Source organism: Lissotriton helveticus, chromosome 5_1, assembly GCF_964261635.1.
Source record: "Lissotriton helveticus chromosome 5_1, aLisHel1.1, whole genome shotgun sequence".
Classification (NCBI taxonomy): Eukaryota; Metazoa; Chordata; class Amphibia; order Caudata; family Salamandridae; genus Lissotriton; species Lissotriton helveticus.
The window spans coordinates 458,978,028-459,003,145 of record NC_136065.1 but is presented as its reverse complement, the minus strand read 5'-3'; the positions used below and the strand labels follow the sequence as shown (position 1 = coordinate 459,003,145).

General features: G+C 47.5%; 1 long non-coding RNA gene across 1 annotated transcript in view; it reads left to right on the top strand.

Moving 5' to 3' along the window:
• The first annotated feature begins 19,743 nt into the window (after positions 1-19,743).
• The window catches only part of LOC144753212 (uncharacterized), a 74,344-nt gene continuing 68,969 nt past the window's right edge, over positions 19,744-25,118 (top strand). The window contains exon 1 of the long non-coding RNA XR_013594246.1: positions 19,744-19,769. This is a non-coding gene — a long non-coding RNA (uncharacterized LOC144753212). The remainder of the gene's footprint in view (positions 19,770-25,118) is intronic.

Below are 25,118 nucleotides of genomic sequence, written 5' to 3'. Positions count from 1 at the left end.
AGCCTCCTTATTTGAGGGTTGCCAGGAATGATTATTTTCCAATTCCAGGCACTTTTTGCAAGAATGCCATTCAAAGCACCATGGTGATGTGAGTCAATTTTCGGGTCTCCTCTGCTCTGCACTTAATGTTGACACCCTTTTCTGCACACGCCCCGAGTATTTCCTGAGACTGTGTCTTACTCGTGTCATTATCTGTCAGAATCTAGAGCAGGCAGGCAGGCAGGCACGCTGCCGGAAATGCTTGCATGTTTGATTTCTGTTTACCCGCAGATCATAACTATTTTCAGTTTCCATTCTCACACACACTTGCTAGATATTTTAAGATTACTCTCAGGTTCTAAAACCACAAAAATCGAGAATAAAAAAATCAAGATTAGTAGGGTTTGTCACCTAAAACCAACACTTTCACCAGAAAATAAAGTAACGCTATGCAAGTAGGCTGATATCGCCCAGGTGCATCAGAATTTTATTTTAAATGCCTGTTTTTTTTTCAACCACTAAAGATGTGTGGACACAGAGGGGTAGCTTCAAGTGAGGCGTTTCGGGTGTAACACACCCGTAAAAAATGTATTCTCTAGTAAATAGTTGGGTACAGGTGCTTCCAGTCTGGTACGGTGAGGTAGTTGTCAGATTTCACCTAGGTTTTTTACATGCACACACAAGACAAATCCATACACTGTTACTTCCACTCTCTCCTCCCTGTTTTGTAGTTCTTAAAAATGTTGGTTGTTTACAACATATTGCGCGTATTTACAAGGGGATATCGCCACCAAAACATCACTCTTAGCGACGTTCTGTTGGCGATAACCCCTTCTCCATATTTACAAAGCAGCGTCAAGCCACTTAACATGGCTTAACACTGCCTTGTAAATAAGGTCCCCTTTCATGCTTTGCTTAGTGTGAAAGGGGCGTGCAATGGGTGTTGCAATGGGTGTTCTGCCACAACACCGATTGCTTTTTGACGCTGCCCCATATTTAAAAGGCTGAGGCAGCACCAAAAAACTAGACCAGGGAACACCTGATCTTAGACTGGCGATGTGAGCAGAAATTATAAATTTCTCCTCATCTTTTGCTCTTTCCATGTGTGCTGTATTCTGCAGCACACATGGAAAGAGCAAATGGCCTTTCAAGATTGTTTATGAGCAGGAAGGTGCCCCTTTCTGCACATAAACAACCACCCCTGCAGTGCAGACACCCTTGAAAGCGCAAGAGTGCCTGCGCTGGCCTTAGGCAGCTTTATTAGCGCCAGCGCTAGGGGAAGCACATGGGTGCACCGTATTTTTGTAAATACGCTCATCCCTTTGTTTTAAAAATGTTGGAGCGCGGAGTTGCCAATTTTGCCATAACACAGAGCTCCAACATTTTGTTGTAAATATCCCCCATTGTCTTTTAAGTAACCCTAGCAATACGCACCTCTACCCCTTCCTCCTACTGCCCCTTGGCCCCATCTTGCTCTGCTTCACAAATAATGTATATTACCACATGGTACAAGAGTGATTGTTGGGAAATTTGATGCTCACACCACCCCAATCTTACTGACCAAGCTACGCCCTTGTGTGGACTGTGAAAATGAGTATGTGTTATGAACCTGACTGAAAGAGAAAGTCTATCGTTTGGTGCAATCCTACTTTTGGAGTACATTTTCAGCTTTGTTAAAATTTATAAATGTTTTGAACAATGCACCTGGAAAGCAGTTGCATGTTCCCAAACGTATGTATTTATTTTATTTATTTATTCATTTATTTGGCTCACATATCATCCCCGAGGGGATCTCTAGGCACCTTTACAGTTGGGGATATTACACTGTATGAAATCAGAATATAGGGTGAACTTACTCCTGGAAATCCTTTATAAATTAGAATTTTCGAGTATGCAAAGGCAATATTGTAAAATATGTGTACTTCTGCATGCCTAAGTGTGGAAGTTGTCCATTTTTAAATGCAAAGCTGTTTCACATTAATACTATTGCTCTTACAAACTCGTTTTTTTTTCTCCACGGAAATTTTGTTTTTGAATGAATGAATGAAGATGGATTTATAACAGCGTGATTGCTGCCCTGAGGCGTCCAAGCGCTAAAAAAGGAACCAGATGAAAGGTTGAGAAAAAAAGTTGTGTACCAGAACATTTGTTTTTCCCTGTGGAGAAATCACTTCCTTTGCTTCTCTCAGAATTGTGTGTTATTTCCCTTCCTAGTCTAACCTGTGAAATGGTTTTGAGTGCAGATGGGCCTTGGAAACATTTGTAAATACCCATAAACAAGGATGTTTGTAATGTTTCCTACCTTACCAGGGTATTACCGCCCCTGGAAAACACATTCATTGCCCGTCGAAGATTTACTCACAAGAAAAAGTATGTGGGAATAAATATTTTTATACGTGAATCCAGATTCTGGGAAGAGCTAAACTCTATTTTCATTTGTAGAAAAGACATTTTGAATGTGTAGAGAAAACATACTCGCACAAGTAGCGTGGTTAATTTGTTTTTGATTTCAAAGTATTTTATTAAGAAATTTTCAACACATACAATTGACATCGCTTTGCCTTCGCGGGGTAGCAACACAAACTGGTTACTCTTGCCCATTATACAGGTAATCGGTCTACATGTTTGGCTGCTCCCCTTTTCCCTGTCCTACCATACGAATGAAAGTGATTGCTGCACCAGAAGAAGTGCTTGCTCGCCTCTCTAATCTGGCCTGCGTAAAGAAATAAATAAGTGGGGTGCCCAAAGCTCTGCTCAAAACCTGGCTGCCTGCACTATAAAATGTCAGCATGCCGAACACCAAGGCTGCGTGGTGATGAATTCACCCTCTGGTTACTTTATCCTAACACCAGACACTCTCTATCCAGTTATCTCACTCCTGCATGTTCCTGCTTTCTCTCTCTGTGAATGTTATTTTGTCCTTCTCTTCCTCCTGGCAGAACAACTCTAATCACCCTTTTGGTAGTAGCAGGGCTACACTTGATCCCAGACATGGGAGGATAAGGTTCCCGGATTGCCACTACATAGCAGGAAGTCAGGCGTGGCCGGTACAGGTAAGAGCGGTGGGGCAGTGGAGCGGGGTGAGGGTGATGCCGGTGGAAATCGACATATGATGGGATGCGGAAAATAAATAAATAAAATCACTTACCTTGAGCTCGCTGCATTGCCGAGTCAGTGATGCGGTAAGTGTGGCAGGCCCCGCTCACCACTCTTACCTCTACCGGGCACGCCTGCAAGAAGTCAGAGCCAATCATAGGCTGTGCCGTGTTAGAAATCCACTTCTCTGGCCAATCTGTGCAGAGCATATCTTCCAATGAATTTCCACAAAGATAGAGAAAAAGCAAGTATCAAAGTGAAAGAATGTGGACAATAGGAGTTGCAGGTCAGAATTCCTGAGTAAGGTCTCTCCTGTTTCCAGACAATCAGGACAGGGCAAAAGGTGGATGCCGCCTTTGGAATAAGGATTGTTTAATGGATGTAGTTTTTAATTTGAGAAGGTGGATGCAGGTGGGGCACACCAGAACTCATTTTTGGGGACCAGCAGTTATTTTTGCTCATCAGATTTTGACCCAGGGCAAGAGAGAGAAATACACAAAAGGGGTAAAGGAGGAGGAAGAGAAAGACAGAAGACAGTGACGAAGACAGCAAGCAGGGATGGAAAAAACCTGAAACAGTGAGCTAAAGGGGCTGAGTGTATGGTAGAGGGTGACTGAGGCATGAGGCGGGGTCAAAACTACACAGCCTTGGTATTCTGCATCCAAGACATTTCATTGCATCAATGACTGGCTTGAGGGCACACCTTTGGGCATTGGAGCTTATCCTTTTACAAACTTAGCACTGATTGGAGGGAATAGAGTGTTGACATTCCAAGCAGGATAGCTTGTTTCTGCGCATGTCTGCTGGTCATGCTGTCCAGGTTTCCAAACCAGTTCTGATTGGTTCTTCAATCACTAAAAGAGCTCTGGTGTGGTAGACAAAAAATGGATTCCCTCCAATTATCCCAGATGGGCTACAGGTGTTTGGTAAGGAAGCGATAAGAGGATGTCCTGTCCACAAGGCAAAAAACAGATGGGTGCTTTCATTTTGTATTGGAAGGCTCGCGTCCATGCAGATGACTCCATTCACACAGCTGGAGCTATTTTGGGGGGGATAGGTGCAGCAGATACAATGGCACTAGGGCCCATTTTCTTTGCCTCGCGTATACTAGGGCCAATAGCACCTTTTGGAAGCCACTTTCTATTCTTGAATGTAAATAAGCGCAAGTCCCAGAGCGGAAACGGAGGTTATTGATGGGATGAGCTAATCTTGCATGGACTTGGGAAATATGAACTCTAGGCACACTGTTGCCCCTGAGTAGCTAGAAGGCACAGCCTATATTGTGGAGCATGTCAGGCAAAGGGTGGAGGCCTTGAGAGGCTGAGTGTCATGGATGAGTTGACGGGCAGCAGCAGGGACCCTGAACAGTGCGTTACTTAGTGTTAGAAATGGGGGCCTCTAGTTGGCAGTGGTATACACCCTGTCCAAGTAGGGAACCTTCCTTCTAGTCAGGATAAGGGGAATACACACCTAAGATAACCCCTGTTCCACCCCTTGCTAGCTTGGCACGATCAGTCAGGCTTATGTCAGAGGCAATGTGTAAAGCATTTGTACATAACCCACAGTAATACAGTGAAAACACTTTAACTGGACACCACACTAGATTAGAAAAGTAAATTATCTTTATCTAACCAATCCAAGACCAAAACAACAAAAATATAATATACAGAGATCAAAATATTACTTTTAAAAGGTAAAAACAGTTCTGTTGATAGAAAACTATGGAGGCATCACTTTTAGCATAAAGTACCTTGGTTGCAAAAAAATTACAGGACGAAAACAGGCGCAGGAAAGGTGATGCGTCTGTCCTTACTCACAGGAAAGGTGATGTGTCGGTTGTTTACTGCCACGCAGGGGAGTTAATGCATCAGTTCCTTACTGGAGAGAAGGTGATACGTTGGTTTCTAACTGCGAGGGGAGGTGATGCGTTGGTTTCTTACTGGAAGCCCAGCGCCGATGTAGATTTGGCGCACAAGTGCGATCCATGAGAAAATCCATGTGCTACAGGTCAATGGAGCAGCAATCCAGGTGCTGCTTTGATTTCTGCAGCCACGATAGGTGATGTGTGGAATTTTCCAGGGGCACAGCAGGGCCTAAGTCGGAGTCGGAGCGGTAGTTTCTGACTTCTGAGACTTGTGCTGCGGCGGGTTCTTTGTCCACTGACATGTGATGCGTCTATATTTTCGGCAGCACTGATGCGCACTGCAGCTGCGGTGTGAAAAACGGCACTGGAAGAACAGTGCGTGGATTTTCAGCAACAGGAGCAGTAAAACAACCTCCAAGGGCCCAGAACTGAAGTTGGGATTACCAGGCAGGTCAGAACTCCCAGCAGATGAGTTCAGCGATGCAGCAGGTGAAGTCTTTGTGTCTCTGAGACTTCCTAACAGGAGGCAAGCTCTACTTCAAGCCCTTGGAGAATCTTCCTAAGCAGGATACCAAAGCAAAGTAAAGGTCCAGTCCTTTCCACTACCCATAGAAAGAAGCAGCAACTACAGGCCAACCCAGCAAAGCAACACACAGCAAAGGAGCAGTACTTCTCCTGGCAGTTCTTCAGTTCTTCTTGGCAGGGACCTCTTAGTCCAGAAGTATTCCAAAAGTCTGGTGTCAGGGTCCCACTACTTATACTACTTTCAGCCTTTGAAGTGTGCAGGTTCAAAGAAAGTCTCTCTTGCTTACTAGCACCAGTTCTGTCATCCCTGGTCCAGCCACACTACAGTGGGTGGAGCCAGCATTGTGAAAGGTAGACACAGCCCTATTCAGGTGTCAGCGACAACTCCTTCCATCACTCTAGCTCAGGAAGACCCATCAGGATATGCAGGGCACACCTCACCTCCCTTTGTGTGGATGGCTGGAATGAATGCACAAACAGTCCCTGTCAGTCTAAACCATATGCTGATTCCACAAGTAGACAGAGGCACACAGAATGGTAAAGCAAGAAAATCCCCACCTTCGAAAAGTGGCATTTTCAAACACACAATTTAAAAACCACCTTCACTAAAATATATATTTTTCAACTGTGAGTTCAGGGCAGGTAAACTTCAAAGCTCTATCTCTTTCCAATTGAAACTTACCCTTGTAAGATGATACAAGGCAACTCCAATGATAACCTATGGGAGAGATGAGATAGCCTTTCAATAGTGAAAAATGAAATTTGCAGCATTTCACTATCAGGACATGTAAAACACACCAGTACATGTCCTACCTTTCACACACATTGCACCCTGCCCATCGGGGTACCTTGGGCTACCTTAGGGGTGCCTTACATGTAAGAAAAGGGGAGGTTAGGGCCTAGCAAGTGGGTGTATTTGCCAAGTCAACAAAGCAGTTAAAATTGCACTCACAGACACTGCAATGGCAGGCCTGAGACATGTTTGCAGGTCTACTCATGTGGGTAGCACAACCAGTGCTGCAGGTCCACTAGTGCGGTAATTGCAAACACAACAGTGATGGACAGAATGTGGATCAATGTCACACATTCACCCCAGTCCAAAGATCTGGGCCCAAATCCATCGTTTTTCCACTCCACACCACCCTGGGTTAGACAATGGCGATATGCAAATCAGCGCTGACCCTGTGCCCCGAAACCGGGCCGGTCCTCGGATGCTTGTTTCCGTTCTGGGAAGGACATGGCTTTTGTAGTTCGGACTGGACTGTTCCCATGGGGCACAGGGTCAGCGCTGATTTGCATATCGCCATTGTCTAACCCAGGGTGGTGTGGAGTGGAAAAACGATGGATTTGGGCCCAGATCTTTGGACTGGGGTGAATGTGTGACATTGTTCCACATTCTGTCCATCATTGTTGTGTTTGCAGGTACCGCTCTAAGTGTACTGGGGATGCTCAGACGTGAGTCCCAGGCACTCCACACCACTGGAATCAAGCTAGCCGGGCTGATGAGAGGTGTTACCTCGAAACCGGGCCGGTCTTCGGATGCTTGTTTCCGTTCTGGGAAGGACATGGCTTTTGTAGTTCGGACTGGACTGTTCCCATGGGGCACAGGGTCAGCGCTGATTTGCATATCGCCATTGTCTAACCCAGGGTGGTGTGGAGTGGAAAAACGATGGATTTGGGCCCAGATCTTTGGACTGGGGTGAATGTGTGACATTGTTCCACATTCTGTCCATCATTGTTGTGTTTGCAGGTACCGCTCTAAGTGTACTGGGGATGCTCAGACGTGAGTCCCAGGCACTCCACACCACTGGAATCAAGCTAGCCGGGCTGATGAGAGGTGTTACCTCGAAACCGGGCCGGTCCTCGGATGCTTGTTTCCGTTCTGGGAAGGACATGGCTTTTGTAGTTCGGACTGGACTGTTCCCATGGGGCACAGGGTCAGCGCTGATTTGCATATCGCCATTGTCTAACCCAGGGTGGTGTGGAGTGGAAAAACGATGGATTTGGGCCCAGATCTTTGGACTGGGGTGAATGTGTGACATTGTTCCACATTCTGTCCATCATTGTTGTGTTTGCAGGTACCGCTCTAAGTGTACTGGGGATGCTCAGACGTGAGTCCCAGGCACTCCACACCACTGGAATCAAGCTAGCCGGGCTGATGAGAGGTGTTACCTCGAAACCGGGCCGGTCCTCGGATGCTTGTTTCCGTTCTGGGAAGGACATGGCTTTTGTAGTTCGGACTGGACTGTTCCCATGGGGCACAGGGTCAGCGCTGATTTGCATATCGCCATTGTCTAATCCAGGGTGGTGTGGAGTGGAAAAACGATGGATTTGGGCCCAGATCTTTGGACTGGGGTGAATGTGTGACATTGTTCCACATTCTGTCCATCATTGTTGTGTTTGCAGGTACCGCTCTAAGTGTACTGGGGATGCTCAGACGTGAGTCCCAGGCACTCCACACCACTGGAATCAAGCTAGCCGGGCTGATGAGAGGTGTTACCTCGAAACCGGGCCGGTCCTCGGATGCTTGTTTCCGTTCTGGGAAGGACATGGCTTTTGTAGTTCGGACTGGACTGTTCCCATGGGGCACAGGGTCAGCGCTGATTTGCATATCGCCATTGTCTAACCCAGGGTGGTGTGGAGTGGAAAAACGATGGATTTGGGCCCAGATCTTTGGACTGGGGTGAATGTGTGACATTGTTCCACATTCTGTCCATCATTGTTGTGTTTGCAGGTACCGCTCTAAGTGTACTGGGGATGCTCAGACGTGAGTCCCAGGCACTCCACACCACTGGAATCAAGCTAGCCGGGCTGATGAGAGGTGTTACCTCGAAACCGGGCCGGTCCTCGGATGCTTGTTTCCGTTCTGGGAAGGACATGGCTTTTGTAGTTCGGACTGGACTGTTCCCATGGGGCACAGGGTCAGCGCTGATTTGCATATCGCCATTGTCTAACCCAGGGTGGTGTGGAGTGGAAAAACGATGGATTTGGGCCCAGATCTTTGGACTGGGGTGAATGTGTGACATTGTTCCACATTCTGTCCATCATTGTTGTGTTTGCAGGTCCACTAGTAGCATTCGATTTACAAGCTCTGAGCACAGATAGTGCACTTTTCTAGGTACTTATCAGTAAATCGGATATGCCAATCATGGATAACCAATCATAATCACAATTTACAGAGGGAGCACTTGCACTTTTGCAATGATCAGAAGTACTAAAGTGCGCGGCGACAACAAGCCAGCAAAAACGAAGTCAAAGATGCCATAAAAAACAGGTCAGTAGCAAAAAGACAGGGAAAAACACACCAAAGATGCCAGGTCTGACACTTAGGGGTGGAAAAGCAGAGATGCCTGCTCTAGCATTTTTTTTAGATAGAAGTCTGCACTGTGAAGTAGGCAGAAATAGGGGCTTTGCAACTGCTTGGAAGTTGGCAAAAGTGTTTTCCGAGGGGCGGGGTATGAGAGGGTTCTACAAGCATCCTGGGAGCCAGAGGGCTCCATAGTGGTGCGTCAACTCCGTGTCACGAGCAGCAATACTAGTCACTGTTGTAAGGGTTTTGTAAAGGAACTATTGGATGTTTAGCTTGTGGGGCGCTCGTGCCACTGCTGTTCTGGTGGTGATGGAAGTTGGAGCTCTGGACCCTTCAGGCTGCTCACTTTTTATGGGCTCTTCTCGCTTTCTTGAAAAAATACTTTAAATTACAATGTTTACTACATTGACAGTGTCATCTTTTCAGAGTGAACAGTAGCTTCTGCTTGTCAGTCTTTGCACAATGGGGCTCATGAGCCAGCACAAACAAGACACCACTCTGAACCTCATCCGCCGCCATGGCTCCTGGAGGGATTTGTAGTAGCCTCCGAATAGGCTGTGATGATGGAATTTTATAATATTTGGTGGCCACCAACTGGGCAGAAGTTATAATTTATTGTACAGAGAAAAAAAACATTATACAGAACGCACAAAATCCATAAAATAAAACCAGTTCATATTTCGAGTAGTAAATCTCCTAACATGCATAGCAGGAGCATCAAAACCAATATATTCTAGAATAATAAAATGGATCTGTTGCTAAAGGCTGCTAGTACCTCCTCATGTCAGCTGCTTCTCTATGCCCTGGACAACCCTTCGCACCTGCGGTGTGGACCTTTTTTTATCAGCTGGCAGCACCCACAGAACAGGTCTTGGTGCTTTTGCTAATCTCAAGTTCTTTTTGGAACAGCATCAGTGGAAAGCTCCTCATCTTAGATGTTGCTATCGTTGATAGACACTCGCTTTCAGGCACTGCAGATCATCTGGCAATGACTTCCTGCATGTTTGTTTCGGTATGTATGTCCTTTACTCCCTCAGGTGGGCCTTTTCTCCTTGTCTGCTGCTGTTTCCTCCCTACCCCCACCTTCCCTTCTCCCCAGGTTCCAAGGTACCACCCACGCTTTGTTACTTATCCCTGCTCGTCATATTTTCTTACTTCCATTGCAGGCCTTTCCTGAGCTCCTGGTTGCACTGAGGGACTTTCCTTTGTGCCTCGGGTGACCCCAAGGCATGTGCTCTATTGTGAAGGCTGTTGGAAGCCTCTTTTTAGGGTGTACAGCTCCATCTGTCTGTTCTTCTCTTCTTGCATGTGCATTGTTTTTCCTCCCTCGGGTGGCCTTAAGCTTTTCTTATTATGGTTTCCCCCACATACCACATACCCCTAACCCCAGTCTCCACTGTACCTCCGAGTCTCTTCTGCTCCTTCTTGCCCTGGTCACCTCTTCTCAACTGTAGTCAGGGTCTTCCTTGGCTCCTGATAAAGCAGTGAGAGAATGTGGGTTTATGCCTCTGCTGACCTCAAGGCCATTTGGAAAAGTGGGAGCAAACGGCTCCTAATGGGACTGGCCTCATTAAAGCGGGGTAAGTCTCATTTTACCACATTGTCTCTTTTTTACCCTCAAATGTTATTCTCTACTAATAAAGAAAGTGGGAGTTTTAATGGGGGGAAATTCTAGCAGGGCAGGAGTATGCCTCCTCATGTAAAACGAGATATAGCGAGGGTCGGTGCAATCACACAAAAAGTATTGTGCTTGCCTGGATGGGAGAAGACAGAGGGCTACCACAGAGTGGGCGCGTTCCTGCTTGTGCTGTCAGGACAGCAACCTACCAGGCGCTTCATCTCTTATCCCCACATGTTTAGGGTACTGATCTGGCTATGGTCTGAGCTATGACCTGATTAGGGCTCGTCCGCCTTTCACAGCATTCTGGATCATCAGTGTGGCTTGGCATGAGGACCATGGCTCAATATTTTTTCCATCTTTCCTCTTAGCAGGAGTAGGTAAAATCTGAGCCTTTTAAAGACTGTAGTTTCTGTTCATGTGGCCAAGCTTCATTCCTCTTCCACTCCTTTTCTTGTTACCAAGGTGCATTTGCACAGCAGTAGACAGCATCCTCCCTTTAAAACGCGTGCATGACTACTAATCGCTCCCAATCTTGCCCATATCGCAACAATTTACTCCATTAATGCTCGTGTTGCCATATGGGCTACTGGGCCTTCTTTTAATGATGTTCACACACAACCCCCCATGGCCTCTCTGTCTCTCCCGGGGCTGTGTATCTGTCTGTATGCTTTTAAAACTAGAATGTCCATGCCTATCTCTTACACTTCATCATCCATCTCAGTGCTAGGCGCCATGCTCCAAGATGAGAGACCTTCTGTGGTAAATTATGCAGGACACCAAACTCTTCCCACATAGGATCACAAAACTACAATTCTCGGCCAACCACGCGCTCACCGACGGTGTATCGTGTTACCCGTCCAAAAATGTGCTTCTTCTTCCCACAAAGGGGTATGAAGAGCTGTGTAAACGTAAACATTGGTCTAAAAATGTTAACCCACTTGGGGGATAAACAGGGTTAGACAAGCAAATTTTTACAAATGGAGCAATGGAAAGTCTATTTGTACACCGTATGCTCTTTCACCCATACTATGACACCTTCAACCAGGCTTGGTGTTGAAGCCAAGAGTCTAGTGTGGTTTTGAAGTGTGTAAGCCTCTAACTGACACAGTTGGGACTATTTCAAGCCACAGGGGACAGTGAGGGAGGGCGCCTCTTATGGCTATAATGTCAGAGACAGTTTAGAGCAAAAGTTCCAAATGTAGGCATCATGCCAGGTGACCGAGTAGTGGACCGCAGGCCGAGTGACACTCATCACTTTAACCACGGAAGCTTCTTGGGCAGAAACCAGGGTCGGGTTGGTAAGGTGGGCACTCTGGAAATTGGCCTGTATCTCAATTACAACTGAGGGCGACTTTTTTGTCGAGCTCGGAGGCCTATTTGGTTTGTGTCTCTGCTGTTCTGGTGCTGCCATGGCCGGAGTGGCCGTTCCAGATGCAGATGGCCTTCTATTACCCCCCTTTTACCAACAGGGTGGAGGTGACATTCCCAGTCTCTCGTTGGGCCTGCCCAATAATGTATGCAGATTGAGCAGGGGGTCTGAGCAGAAGTGGCCTCACTCATATTCAGGTGTGGGTCACCATTCTGAACTAAGATTTAAACAAAGGGTCCTGGCCACATTTGCACTTTATCTCAGTAAAGTTAAGACAAAAGGTATCTTTTAGAGAACCCCCCCCCCCCGTTCTTTTCATAATACTTAAAACATTGAAGCAGTGTTTTGCGAAAATGCGCAATGCGCAAATGTGGATCAAGTTTTTTTAGGGTGTCCCAATCCAATCCAGGAAGAAACTACCAAAATTGGAATTGATGGACGTGACTCTGCTCCCTCAGAGTGGCATGTGTGACGTGCACCATGGAGACACCCCATATTGTGTCAGCTGTTTGTGAAAGAACAAGGTAGTTTCAGACAGGGGAAGTCTTCACCCGTGCCCGCGCCGACCTCATTGAAAATACCGACGATTGAGACCTGTCACGCGAAAGGCGGGTTTGACGAGATTCGCGGAAGCCCGTGGCGGTAACAGGAGAGCTCTGCTTGCCCTGGGGCCAGTTAGGGGGCGGTGACGTGTCCGGCTCCTACTGACACTGAGGAATCGCTCTGGTAAGTGTTAGAAATTCGAAGAGGAAAAAGCGCGTCCGGTCAATGCTCGAGAGGTGGACAGAGCTGCGGCTTGTGAGGCCCGGAGAACACGTCAATAATTCACGAGAATGAAAGTGATCCAGAGCTGGGCTCTCCTGGGGCCCCGGGGGCACAGATCAGGGCAGGTCCTGACTCCTGACCCCTGCATTACCGCCTTCTAGCTTTTAACCCCTTCCAGCGCCAGGTTCAGTCCTTCCCACAGAAGACCTTGGATGCATTCATATGTGTATTACTTATTCATTACTTAAGTAGTGGCATCTAAGGTAGGTTCAGGAGGTCTGATCTATGTCACATTATAAGTACTGCTCCGCCTGGAAAATAAATACAGGAGGATCCTAATGTGGCTTGAGGGAGAACCAGGCTTTGGCTGAATTGGTGGCAGAAAAGGAAGGAAGGGATGCAGAACAGGATAAGGGACATTACATATGTGTAGAGGGACCAGGAGAATGAAGTTGGGTGGTACCGCAGCTTGCTATAGTGATCAGTAGGTAGAAGGTCCCTGGTATGTGGATCATGGGAGATCGAGCTGTAAAAAGGGGGTATGAGCGACCCTTGACCATCCTGGTAGATCGCTCCCCCCCCGCTGCAGCTCCACCGTCACCCTGCTGTCTCCTGCTGCCGCCGGTGTATCGAGGCCCCCACCACCCGCAGGCTCCACCTGCGCCTCATCCCTGGTGGCCAGTGGTGGCCTTAGGTACGCTTCGCTTGCTGCCTGTTGCTTTGTGCCTGCTTTGTAACTGTCTGTGCCCCCTGCCCCCCGCTCGCCGCTCTGATTCTGTACCCCCTTTTATTCTGTACCCCTCGCCGTTCTTTGTACCCCTGTGCTGACTTGTGCCTCGGTGCCCCTTGATTTTGTCCCTTTTCTCTTCTGTGACCCGCGCCGGTCTCCTGCCCCCCGTCCCCGCAGCTGCCCCCCCTATGGCCCCGCCCCCTCCGCGCCCATTCGTTCACCCGTCCCGCGCCTCCCGCCTCTCAGCTGCTCCTCCCTCCCCACCTCCCCATATATGGCGGCCCAGGGCGGTGAGGAGAGCGACCCTTGACCTTCCTGGTAGGTCGCCCCCCCCCGCTGCAGGTCCGCCGTCATCCCGCTGTCTCCTGCTGCCGCCGGTGTATCGAGGCCCTCCACCACCCGCAGGCTCCACCTGCGCCTCATCCCTGGTGGCCAGTGGTGGCCTTAGGTACGCTTCGCTTGCTGCCTGTTGTTTTGTGCCTGCTTTGTAACTGTCTATGCCGCCTGCCCCCCGCTCGCCGCTCTGATTCTGTACCCCCTTTAATTCTGTACCCCTCGCCGTTCTTTGTACCCCTGTTCTAACTTGTGCCTCTGTGTCCCTTGATTTTGTCCCTTTTCTCTTCTGTGCCCAGCCCAGCGCCAGAACCCCTGGCCCCCGCATCAGTCACGAAGACCGCCTCCGTTACGACGCCAGCACCCTCGTCGCTCTCAACCCAGGAAGAACCCACACCTGCGGCAAGGCCACCCCAAAGCGCACCCACGGCCCCTTCACCTGCCGAAACTGCAGCTTCTCCTGCCTCGAAAGCGCCAAAACGCCGGCCACGCCAGAACCCAACCTGCTTAGATGCATCCTGATCAACACCCGCTCCGCACACAAACACGCCGTCGAACTCTGGGACCTACTCGACACCACATCACCGGACGTCGCCTTCCTGACCGAGACATGGATGAACGAAACCTCCTCGCCAGACATCGCCATAGCCTTCCCAGACGGGTACAAGATCACCCGCAGAGACCGCACCAACAGGGCCGGAGGAGGAATCGCCATCATGCACAAAAACACCATCAGGGTAGCAACAAACACCAACGACACCCTCAGCACTGCCGAACACATGCACTTCCAGATCCACTTGTCCCCAAGACCACCCTAAGAGTCACCCTCGTCTACAGACCACCAGGACCCCAGCCTCAATTCTGCGACTCCATCGCCGAGCTCATCAGCACGCACGCGCTGACCTCCAATGACTACATCCTCCTCGGAGACCTGAACTTTCACCTGGAGAACAACAACGACAGCAACTCCTCCACCCTGATCAACAATCTCACCAACCTCGGACTGAAACAGCTCGTCACGAAACTGAACCCACAGGGCCTGCAACACGCTAGTTGCCATCTTCTCCTTAAGTACCCACGTCACCTTCTGGCAACTCCTCCGAACTCACCTGGACAGACCACCACTGCATCCACTTCTCCTTTCGAAAACCCCTCACACACCACCGCACCCTACAGACACCCCGCCGCTGCTGGGGAAAAGTCACTGAAGAAACACTACAGACAAGCCTCGCACTCAACCCTCCGACGAACCCCACCAACCCAGATGAAGGTGCACTCACCCTCGAATGCTGGATGAACGACTGCGCCAACACCGTCGCCCCACTGAAAAACCCCACCAGCAGAAACACCAGCAGAAGAGTCAGCTGGTTCACCCCGGAACTCCTTGACTCAAAACGCTCCTGCCGGAAACTGGAAAACATATGACACAGCGACAAGTCACCAGACAGCCGCACTGCCCACAAAGACGCCGTCCGCAACCACCACCACCTCATCATGACCGCCAAAAGAATCTGCTTCACAAACCGCCTTGACAACAATGCACACACCAGCAAGGAGCTCTTCAGCATCGTGAAGGAACTCTCCAACCCCAGCTCCAACGCCAACGACATCCCACCATCGCAAGCCCTGTGCGACTCCCTCGCTACCTTCTTTCATCGGAAGATCACCAACATCCATGACAGCTTCAGACCCCGGACGACCCCTGCCGACCACACCGCACTGATCCCACCGCCCACGACACCCTGACAACCTGGGCCAAGGTGAGCACTGAGGACTCAATCAAGACCATGGGAACAATCCACTTCGGTTCCCCATCCGACCCTCTCCCGCACCACATCTTCAACAAAGCCAGCAACTCCATCGCACCCCACCTGCACAAAATCATCAACCTCTCCTTTGAGACCACCACCTTCCCTGAGAACTGGAAGCACGCAGAGATCAATGCCCTGCTGAAGAAAATCGAGGCGGATCCGAGCGACCTCAAGAACTTCCATCCCATCTCCCTGCTTCCGTTCCCAGCAAAGGTCATTGAGAAGATAGTAAACACCCAGCTCACCCGTCACCTCGAAGACAACAACATCCTGGACCTGTCCCAATCAGGTTTCCTTAGCAACCACAGCACCGAGACCGCCCTCATCGCCGCCACAGACAACATCAGGATCCTACTAGACAACGGCGAGACGGCGGCCCTCATCCTCCTGGACCTCTCCGCTGCCTTCGACACCGTCTGCCATCACACACTATGCACACGCCTCCACGACGCAGGGATCCGAGACAAGGTCCTGGACTGGACCACCTCCTTCCTCTCCGACAGAACTCAGAGAGTCCGCCTCCCCCCATTCCGATCCGATGCCTCCGAGATCATCTGCGGCGTCCCTCAAGGATCCTCCCTCAGCCCGACGCTGTTCAACGTCTACATGGCTCCACTAGCACGCATCGCCCGACAGCACGACCTCAACATAATCTCCTACGCCGACGACACTCAGCTGATCCTCTCCCTCACCAAGGACCCCCGCACTACCAAATCCAACCTCCACTAGGGAATGAAGGCTGTCGCAGACTGGATGGAGGACAGCTGCCTCAACTGAACACAGACAAAACGGAAATCCTTATCCTCGGGTCCAACCCCTCCGTATGGGATGTCTCTTGGTGGCCCACGTCACTGGGTCCCCCCCAGCCCCCACCGACCATGCACACAACCTGGGAGTCATCCTCGACTCGAAACTCTCCATGACCAAACAAGTCAACGCGGTCTCCTACACCTGTTGCAACACCCTCCGCATGCTCCGCAAGATCTACAGATGGATCCCAACAAACACGAGGAAAACAGTCACCCAGGCCCTACTCAGCAGCAGACTCGACTACGGATATGCCCTCTACGCCGGAGGCTCGTCCAAGCTCATCAGCAGACTACAGAGAATCCAGAATGCCTCTGCACGCCTGATCCTCGATGTCCCGTGCCGCGACAACATCACCCCCCACCTGAGGAACCTGCACTGGCTCTCCATCGACAAAAGAATCTCCTTCAAGCTCCTGATCCACGCACACAAGGCACTCCACAAAACCGGCCCAGCCTATCTCAACAGTCGACTCTCCTTCTATGTACCCGACAGGAAACTCCGCTCTGCCGACCACGCCCTGGCCACGGTCCCACGCATCTGGAGAACTACTTCCGGAGGCAGATCCTTTCCCCATCGCACTGCCAGGACCTGGAACACCCTCCCCCTCTACCCCCAGAGCCTTGGAACCCTCACGAGTATGTAGTGCGCTTTACAAGTTATATGATTGATTGATTGATCACTCCCAATCTGCCATGGTTTAATGCGGGAGCAGTGGCACTGAAAAAAAATTGGCATTTTCAACAACCACTGAAACGCATTCAATTAGATGTGTCACTTTTTCTGTACAAAACTAGATAACAACATGTTGTAATCCTGCAGGAATTAGAAATATAACACTTGAGGTGGTTACCAGCTTTCAAGATCACTTTGGTCTGTAGCACACAGATGAACTCTTACTGGGCTGACTCACTTGTACTGGGTCCCGGACATGAGCCTTTCGATGAAATTCAATGGACCTCAATCTACTTAGTGGTCCAACAACTTCAATATGTTCGGAATTTATGATGTATATTAGCATATAATTAACTTCTAGGTGGTCTGAACTCTATATCTGTCTCATTTCCTGATAATGCATTTAACAAAATATGTATTTGCTACATGAGGTTTCGCAAAAAAGGTTTGGGGGTTGAAACCCATTCAACTACCAAGCAATTTGAGGTCTACCTGATTCGGTTTGCGAGGCCTACTGAGCACCATGGCCATGCTCATCTCATCTTCTGTAGTTTTTTTCACAGGTGATGGCACCACTTATTGGGAATCCTTCCGAAAGAGTATTTTGCTGGTGTCTTCCATGGGGGAGGAGTGTTTGTGTTTATTTTTAGAGTATGTTCCATTTAAATGAAGTGGAGAGATGACATCAAATGGTACATGGCTCAAATGGTACATAGGAGTAATCCAGATGGTTCTCACAAAAAAACATGGGCCCCTTCCAAAGTGGTCAAGAATACTAATACTGAATCATTATTCCTGCTCCTGAAATTACAGGGATATCAGTGTTTCTGTCTGCTGAGGGTTCCCTTCAAAATGGCAAATTACTGTTGAAATCAGAGTTAGCACACAGAATTCCTGTGGTAATACCCCATGTTTGTGCCACTTCTCTTTCAAAATTTGTCAATCTTTTTCCAGGTAAAATGTCTCAGGGCTGGGGTTATGAACAATACCACAAATGTGGTATTCCCATCTGAGTTGTAATTCCTGATTCACATCAAAATCTGCTTTTGGACATGGATTGAAGACAGATTCTACTCAAGCTACTCTCTATCATTAGCTTCAGATTGTCAAATGCTGACATGCCCGACTTCCGGATGCCGATGGAGATTGTAAGGTTCTTGGAAAACGAGTTCTCGCCAGGCGAAGGACCTCTCCTGAGCACACATTAGGGGTGATGTCAATTCTTCCAGCTCCAACTCCTAACCGCCTCACTCACTTAAAAAAATACACCAGCCCCACAACACAAATACCTGACCAATCAGAAACAGCAATCAAAAACACTGAGACACCTGTGACCTAATGATTAAGTCCTTGGACTCCTGCCCTGAGGAACAAAAAGACTGTCACTGAAATACACTTTGACCGCCACCCGTACTCCAGCTGCTATTGCGAAGGGTTACGGTATTCCGACATCCAGGTCGAGGTATTACAAGCCTGCCAGTTGGAGGACCAGCAAAGTCTTGAAGGCTTCTCTTTCTTAGAGACACACATATGGCCTAGGAGAGTCCCAAATCTAACATTCTCACTCATGACAAACATTCTGTCTGGAGGGGCCTCCCAAAATGGACGTCAGACTTGTGATTTGAGGTTGAATGGAAAATGCAGTTGGTTTATAAGAAACGGATGTTTTTTTTTACAGTGAAAGGGCTGTAAAAATGTCATGTGTGACTTAGCATGAGTATGAGAGACTGTGCTGTCATTCAGGGAAGCATTCAGTCATACATATCATATCTTAAAGCTTGGGCAAGCTAGGCAGTTGCCCGGGTGGCCCAGGAGCATAGGGGGCCCATGCAGACCAGAATTTTACACTAATTTTATGTTAAATATTTTTATTCCTGTGAGTGGTTGTGTAGGCAGCGTCCAGTGCACTGCTTTGTCCGAGGGCCTATAATGCTGTTAAGACAGCCCTGCATGTCATTGGAGTGACTACGTGAGGAACGTAACAAAAAGAGTTTGGGGCAGATTTATGAAGGCCTTGCGCCGCCGGTGCGTCACTTTTAACATGGGAAAAAGTGACGCACCGGCGGCGCAGGGCCTTCATAAATCTGCCCCTTTGTGTCTAAAGCAAAGCAATGGGAAGAGGAACCAACTGCGGAACTATGTCACCAAGCAAGGTGGGGCACCACAAGATGGGGGGGACAAAAAGAGAGGCTTAGGGTTCACCCTAGAGTAGGCAAGGGAATTGCTGCAACGACAAAGCAAAGCAGGATGTGCCTGAGTGGGAGTAGGAGAAGCAAGGTGTAATGTCGGGGCTGGTTGTGAACAGCTGCCCATGGGTTTATTTGCGCATCACTCCGCTCTGGGGTGTAAATGGTACATGACATCAGGTTAAGGAATAAAAGAAGCCCTTTAAAACGCGTGAGGAACTCTTGAAGTGGCTGATAATGCAGTGCAGTGTGTGAAACTCATTGGGGATAGCGCGTGCAGCAGCTAGTTTGGCCGGTCTGGAACATAACACAGGCGGGTGCTCCACTGGGCATACTACGTCTTCAGATAGGGGCCAAAAGTACATTGTGATAAATGTTTCAATGCAATGCTCAAAGATGGGAAGGGAAGGGGTGGAAAGGTTCTGGTGAAGTGAGGTAAAGAGGTGCAGATGTGAGAGAGAACAACTCCATGCAGCGCTTTCTGAGTTCTCGATGGCGGTGATGGTGGATATTGTCAGTGGTAAAATAATGGCGGGATAATTGAAAAGGTAGCTGGTGTTTCCCCGTTTGCTTCCTTGCCATGTTAACCTTGTGATTTGGGGCAGGTAACTCACAAACAGCAGATTCTCTGTGTTCTCTCTTGCAGGTGCTCATTGGATATCCAGACCCTGGCGCGCTGAACATGGCAGAGGTGATCGGTAGGTACCGCCTGTCTTGTGTTTAATCTGCACTTTAATGTATATGCTCATTGCTTGCAGCTAAGAAGTGTGTATCTGGGTGCTTATGTCATGGATAGTGAACATAAATGGGGGGGGGGGGTCAATCAGTAAAACTGACACTGCTGAGAGGTCCCACACTGCTCCATGAAGCATTTGTACCTCTTTCACTACAACAAATGAATTCCAGGCTAGGCTCATAGGGCTCCAGAGAGTCTGTCAACAAACTGATCACCCTCTGTGTTGATAGCAGGAGTGGGGGGTGCACAGAAGGTCGTAGGGGTGATTAGCAGGAGATCAGGTATTTCTTTTAACATTTTTGGACACATGAGGGGGTGGGTTGAAGAGAGGAAAAGTGGGTTTTAGGGCACCAGTTGTTTTAAATTTAGGTGGAGAAGGGAGGGCAAATGCAGACATCTGCAGGCTTGGGAGGCAGGATGGGAAGTTATTTTTAATCGCATATGGGGTTGTGGGAGAGGATTTGGAGTGAGGATGGTGTGGGTAGCTGCAGAACCATTTTTTAAAAATAATTTGACTGAGAGAGTTAAAGGTGAATGTAGAGGGTGGTGGGAATGGGTGGCCGGACACCAGGTTTGGGAGGTCCAGGGATGTGTAAAGCAGAAAGTGGCTTACAGAGAGTTTACTGCACAGGAGTATCAGTACTCCAGTTGGGCTGGTGTAGAACACCTGGGGGCATATTACCGAGGGCCATTATCGCCACTATAGCGGGACTTTTTCCCGCTAATGCGGCGATAATGTTATCGCCCTATTACCAAGCTGTCGCTAACACCAGTTAGCGACAGCTTGTAGGCGATAGCGGGCATTTAGGGGCCCACTTTGCATGTCAGCGATAATTATCGCTAATGACATGCAAAGTGGGCGTGCCAAAATGTCACCGACTGAAAACAGTTGCTGCAATCGCTATCGCCTATGATCAACACAGGTGTAGTTTTGGAAATATTCGCGCTAAGCGCAAATATCTCCAAAAGCTAACACCTGCCCTGACCAATTCTTAGCCATGTTATCCAATGAGAGGTGGATAACATGGCTAAGAGCATTGTCACGGTAATGCCTGAATATCGCTGTATTGACAGCGATATTCACGCATTTCGCCTGTTTTTTATCGCTCCTGAGATAAACCTTGCTAATAGCAAGGTATCTCAGCGATAAAAACAGGTGAAGGGTGGCAATAGAAATATTCCCGCTAAGCCAACAGAGCGATAATTATCGCTAGTTGTTGGTAATATGCCCCCTGGTTCTATACAGGGCATGGCTGGTACTGGTGAGAACATGTTCTGTATGACTCCCTCTTGACATCTGTACTCCTGTTGACAGCGTTGGGAGATAAAATGTCTGTCCACACAAACATTTGATTAAAGATAGTTAAGCGTGGATAACTGGGACGTTTTTCACCTCATGGTTGGGAGTGACAGCATAGGTGACTTGAGCTTCACTCTTGTTGTCTATTCAATGTCACTCGGAAATCCTTAATAAAAACTGTCTATTATTCACTGTTACCCATCTATAATTATATTTGTTATGTATGGCTTCCATTGGAAGCCTCTTTCTTCAATAACCGGATTACATCCGATTATTCACTGATGTGACGTAACAACAGAGAGAAACAAAAGTGTTTCGCCACTGTTCTTAGGTCACCAGAGCAAACCATTGCTTTTCCTGTGTTCCCCCACCCCGCCCAGGTCTGCGGAGTCCTGAGTCATGCTGCGGAATGGTGGTCTAGCCCGCCTTTCTTTCTTCTCCCACCATTAGACCCAAGGGAGGTGAAAAATTGAGGATAGTACTTTGCCGCGGTCAACTGCCACAATCCCTTTCAGCCGTGGGACTATGCAAACCCGTGCTGAAAGGGAATTGAGATTTGCACTGGTAGGTCTGTCCCTGAGCCAGTCAGCACCGCACTAGCTCTCTGCTCCATGGAGAGCAGAGAATACAGCGGAAGCTGTGGTGGTGAGGGATGGCGCAAGGTGGGGGAGGTGGTGGCCTCTCCATTAAGGCAACGGTGCGCCGCTCCCACTGCCACCACCACCAAATAAAATGATGATAAAATGTGTTTTAAACCAGTTTTAGTATCGTTTAATTTTAATCCCCAGGACGCTGACGAATCTTGGGAGCGGGTCCAGGGTGTGACTCTGCTGGTGGGGGAGTGGTAGTGTAGATCCCTTCACTGTACATGAGGGTTTGACTGGCTGTCTCAAGCCGGGCAAACCCTCATGCGCAGTGAAGCTCTCTCCAGCCCCAGCTGCATTCTTTCATGCTTCTGGACATGAGCCCGCCATATTGTTCACCTGTCAAAGTAGAACTTACCTGCCAGGCTAACAATGGAAAGAATATTGGCTGCTAAAACATGACCACTTGTTTGTAGAGGTCTTGAAAGTGCGCCATCTTGGAACTGATGTGTGTTTTACAGAATATGTATATTAAGTGGTAAATACCTGCATGAACGAAAATGCAGATGTACGTTTTGTAGTTCTAACCCTTTTGCCTTTCGAATGCATACCAAGCTGTGCCAGGCGTGGCCTGTGCAGGTAGAGCGGCAGGGCCAGCTGGGCGAATTTCGACAGATGATGACAAGGGAAAATGAATTATTTATTTAATTTTCCTTCGCCATTTTACGTTGAAATCCCCCACCAGCCCGCCCCACCTCTCTTACCTGCATGGGCCGCGGCTGAGCTGTACATTGAATGTTAACATTTTTGGGCTCCTATGGGAGATTCTTTGCGAGGATTATCTGGCAAGTGAAGTGAAGTCTGGAATTATGAGACACGTGGCTTGATTTAGTGGTTGGTGGGTAGAGTAAAGGCCATCAGGGTGGAGGGTGGCTTAACGTGCACCACGCTGCTTTTACTGCACTTGATAAAATTAGAGTTCACCGCAGGCCTTGTAGTGAACTCTAAGAGTCTGAATGAACTGTCACCACAGCAAAGGGCGCAGTCTGATAAAGTACTCAGTGCATGAGTTATAACGTCTCTGCTATCTATCATTTGTAAAGTGCCCTGATAGCCGCGAGGGTCATGTTTGCGCTATATAAAACTTACAAATAAATAAATACACAAAACAGATGAAATATCATTTGGTGTATTGTAGCGATGTAAAAGGAATCAAGTTTAATATCAAGTATTTGAATCAAAGTTTTTATATAAGTTTATAGGTAACACACCCGAGACTGCATCGACATTTCGACCCTATAGAGTACAGTCATGGGTCTGATCAGGACAACACCATCTGCCTAGTCAACTGTGGTAAAGGAGATCATCCTATGCACCAAGCTTGTCAACGTCCAATCGGAAAGCTTCCAAGTCTTGGATCTCCAAGTTTATTCAAAAGGGAATCGTAGGAAGGCCTCCATGCTATTTTGCCTATTTTAGGTACATATGTATATATATATTCACTGAAAAAACCATAGGTTATAGACCATATATAGTTAGGAATTAGCATTTACAAAACCTTGAAAATTCACTGAAAAAACCATAGGTTATAGACCATATATAGTTAGGAATTAGCATTTAAAAAACCTTATTTTACTCACACAAAACCATTGAAATTCCATATATAGTTAGTTGCACTAACTATATATCGCGCACCCGCAATCCACTGCTGATCATGTCACATATTACATCATTCATGACATGGTCAGTGACATCACTGATGACATCACTGATGACATCTCAAATGACATCACTGATGACAACATCCAGTGACTGTATGTTTCTGTAAAGTTAAAATATGTCTTACATATTGAAGAATGAGTGGATGTATAAGTGTCTGGATGAAGGATTTAGTAGGTGCGTGACTGACTGTATGAGTGAGTGATTAAATGTGTCTCACTGAATGCATGGGTTAGTGACTAAACTGTCTTAATTTGTGCATCATTATGTCTGTTGTTCTGTAAACTGCTGCATGTGTTGATCATTAGCTATACGAGAGGCTATATGTGTTATTAATTGGTTGCCCAAGTATTTCTATGGGAGATTGAGTTTGTGTGGGGGTGGCTGGAAGGTGTGTGACTCTATGCATAGATGTGTGAGCAGTTTATTCACTAGGTGTATGAGTTCAAGAGTGCATGTGGAAACAGCTACATGGGCAGTTGACTGTGTGCATGAGTGTATTGATGAGTGAATGGATATCTCAATGCTACATGTCATAGTAAGTACATATGTAAAACACAGTACATGTGAGAGTTGGCATATATAAATAACTGTGCATGAGAGCCACTGAATGAGTGAGTGGTTGTATCGATCATTGTGAACTTGTATCAGGGATTGTATAAGAGAGTAAATATGTGTTAGTATATGTTTCAAAAAGTAAGGTGTGTTTAACTGTATAGTTGAAGAAATGGAGGTGAGATTGTTTCTTTGCATGACTGACTGGGTGTGTGAGTAACTCCATGGATGAGTGGCAGTGTGTGAGTGTCTGTATACACTGAGTGTATCTAAGGTTATATTAGAGTCTGAAGAGGTTTATCGTATTAGCACAAGAATGATGTCAAATGAGATGTCATCAGTGATGTCATCAGTGATGTCATTTGAGATGTCATCAGTGATGTCATCAGTGATGTCACTGACCATGTCATGAATGATGTAATATGTGACATGATCAGCAGTGGATTGCGGGTGCGCGATATATAGTTAGTGCAACTAACTATATATGGAATTTCAATGGTTTTGTGTGAGTAAAATAAGGTTTTTTAAATGCTAATTCCTAACTATATATGGTCTATAACCTATGGTTTTTTCAGTGAATTTTCAAGGTTTTGTAAATGCTAATTCCTAACTATATATGGTCTATAACCTATGGTTTTTTCAGTGAATTTCAATGGTTTTTTAATAGCAAATATCATAAGCTGTCGAATGTCAAGTACGTGGTAAGTGAAAACATTTTCGTGTTTATGCACACTGATCTGCTTTGAATGGTGCCCCCCCCCCTCATTTCTATTAGGAGTACTCTCTCTTTGCAGATAGTGAAAGGTAGTTAAGGCAGGCGTTTGCCCCCGTTGTAATCCGTCGTGCCTGCTTCTCTCTCCATTTGATTGATTGTTATCCAAGTATTTACTGTTTTAGAAATAGTTCTCTTTGGTTCATTCTCTATTTACAAACAAACACAGAGTCGCAATACTCTGTTTAGTCTTTGCAGATAACGAAAAATCGTGTAAAAAAAAAGAAAAGGAATCGAGCAAAATCAGTAGGCCACTAATGGGATCTCTTTTTGACCTCGCTAAAATAGAAACATTAGGAACAACCCCTCATGACAAATACAAAACTAGTGAGATGAACTGAACTCCACACAATGATGGCTGCAAAACAGCTCGGCTCCGCC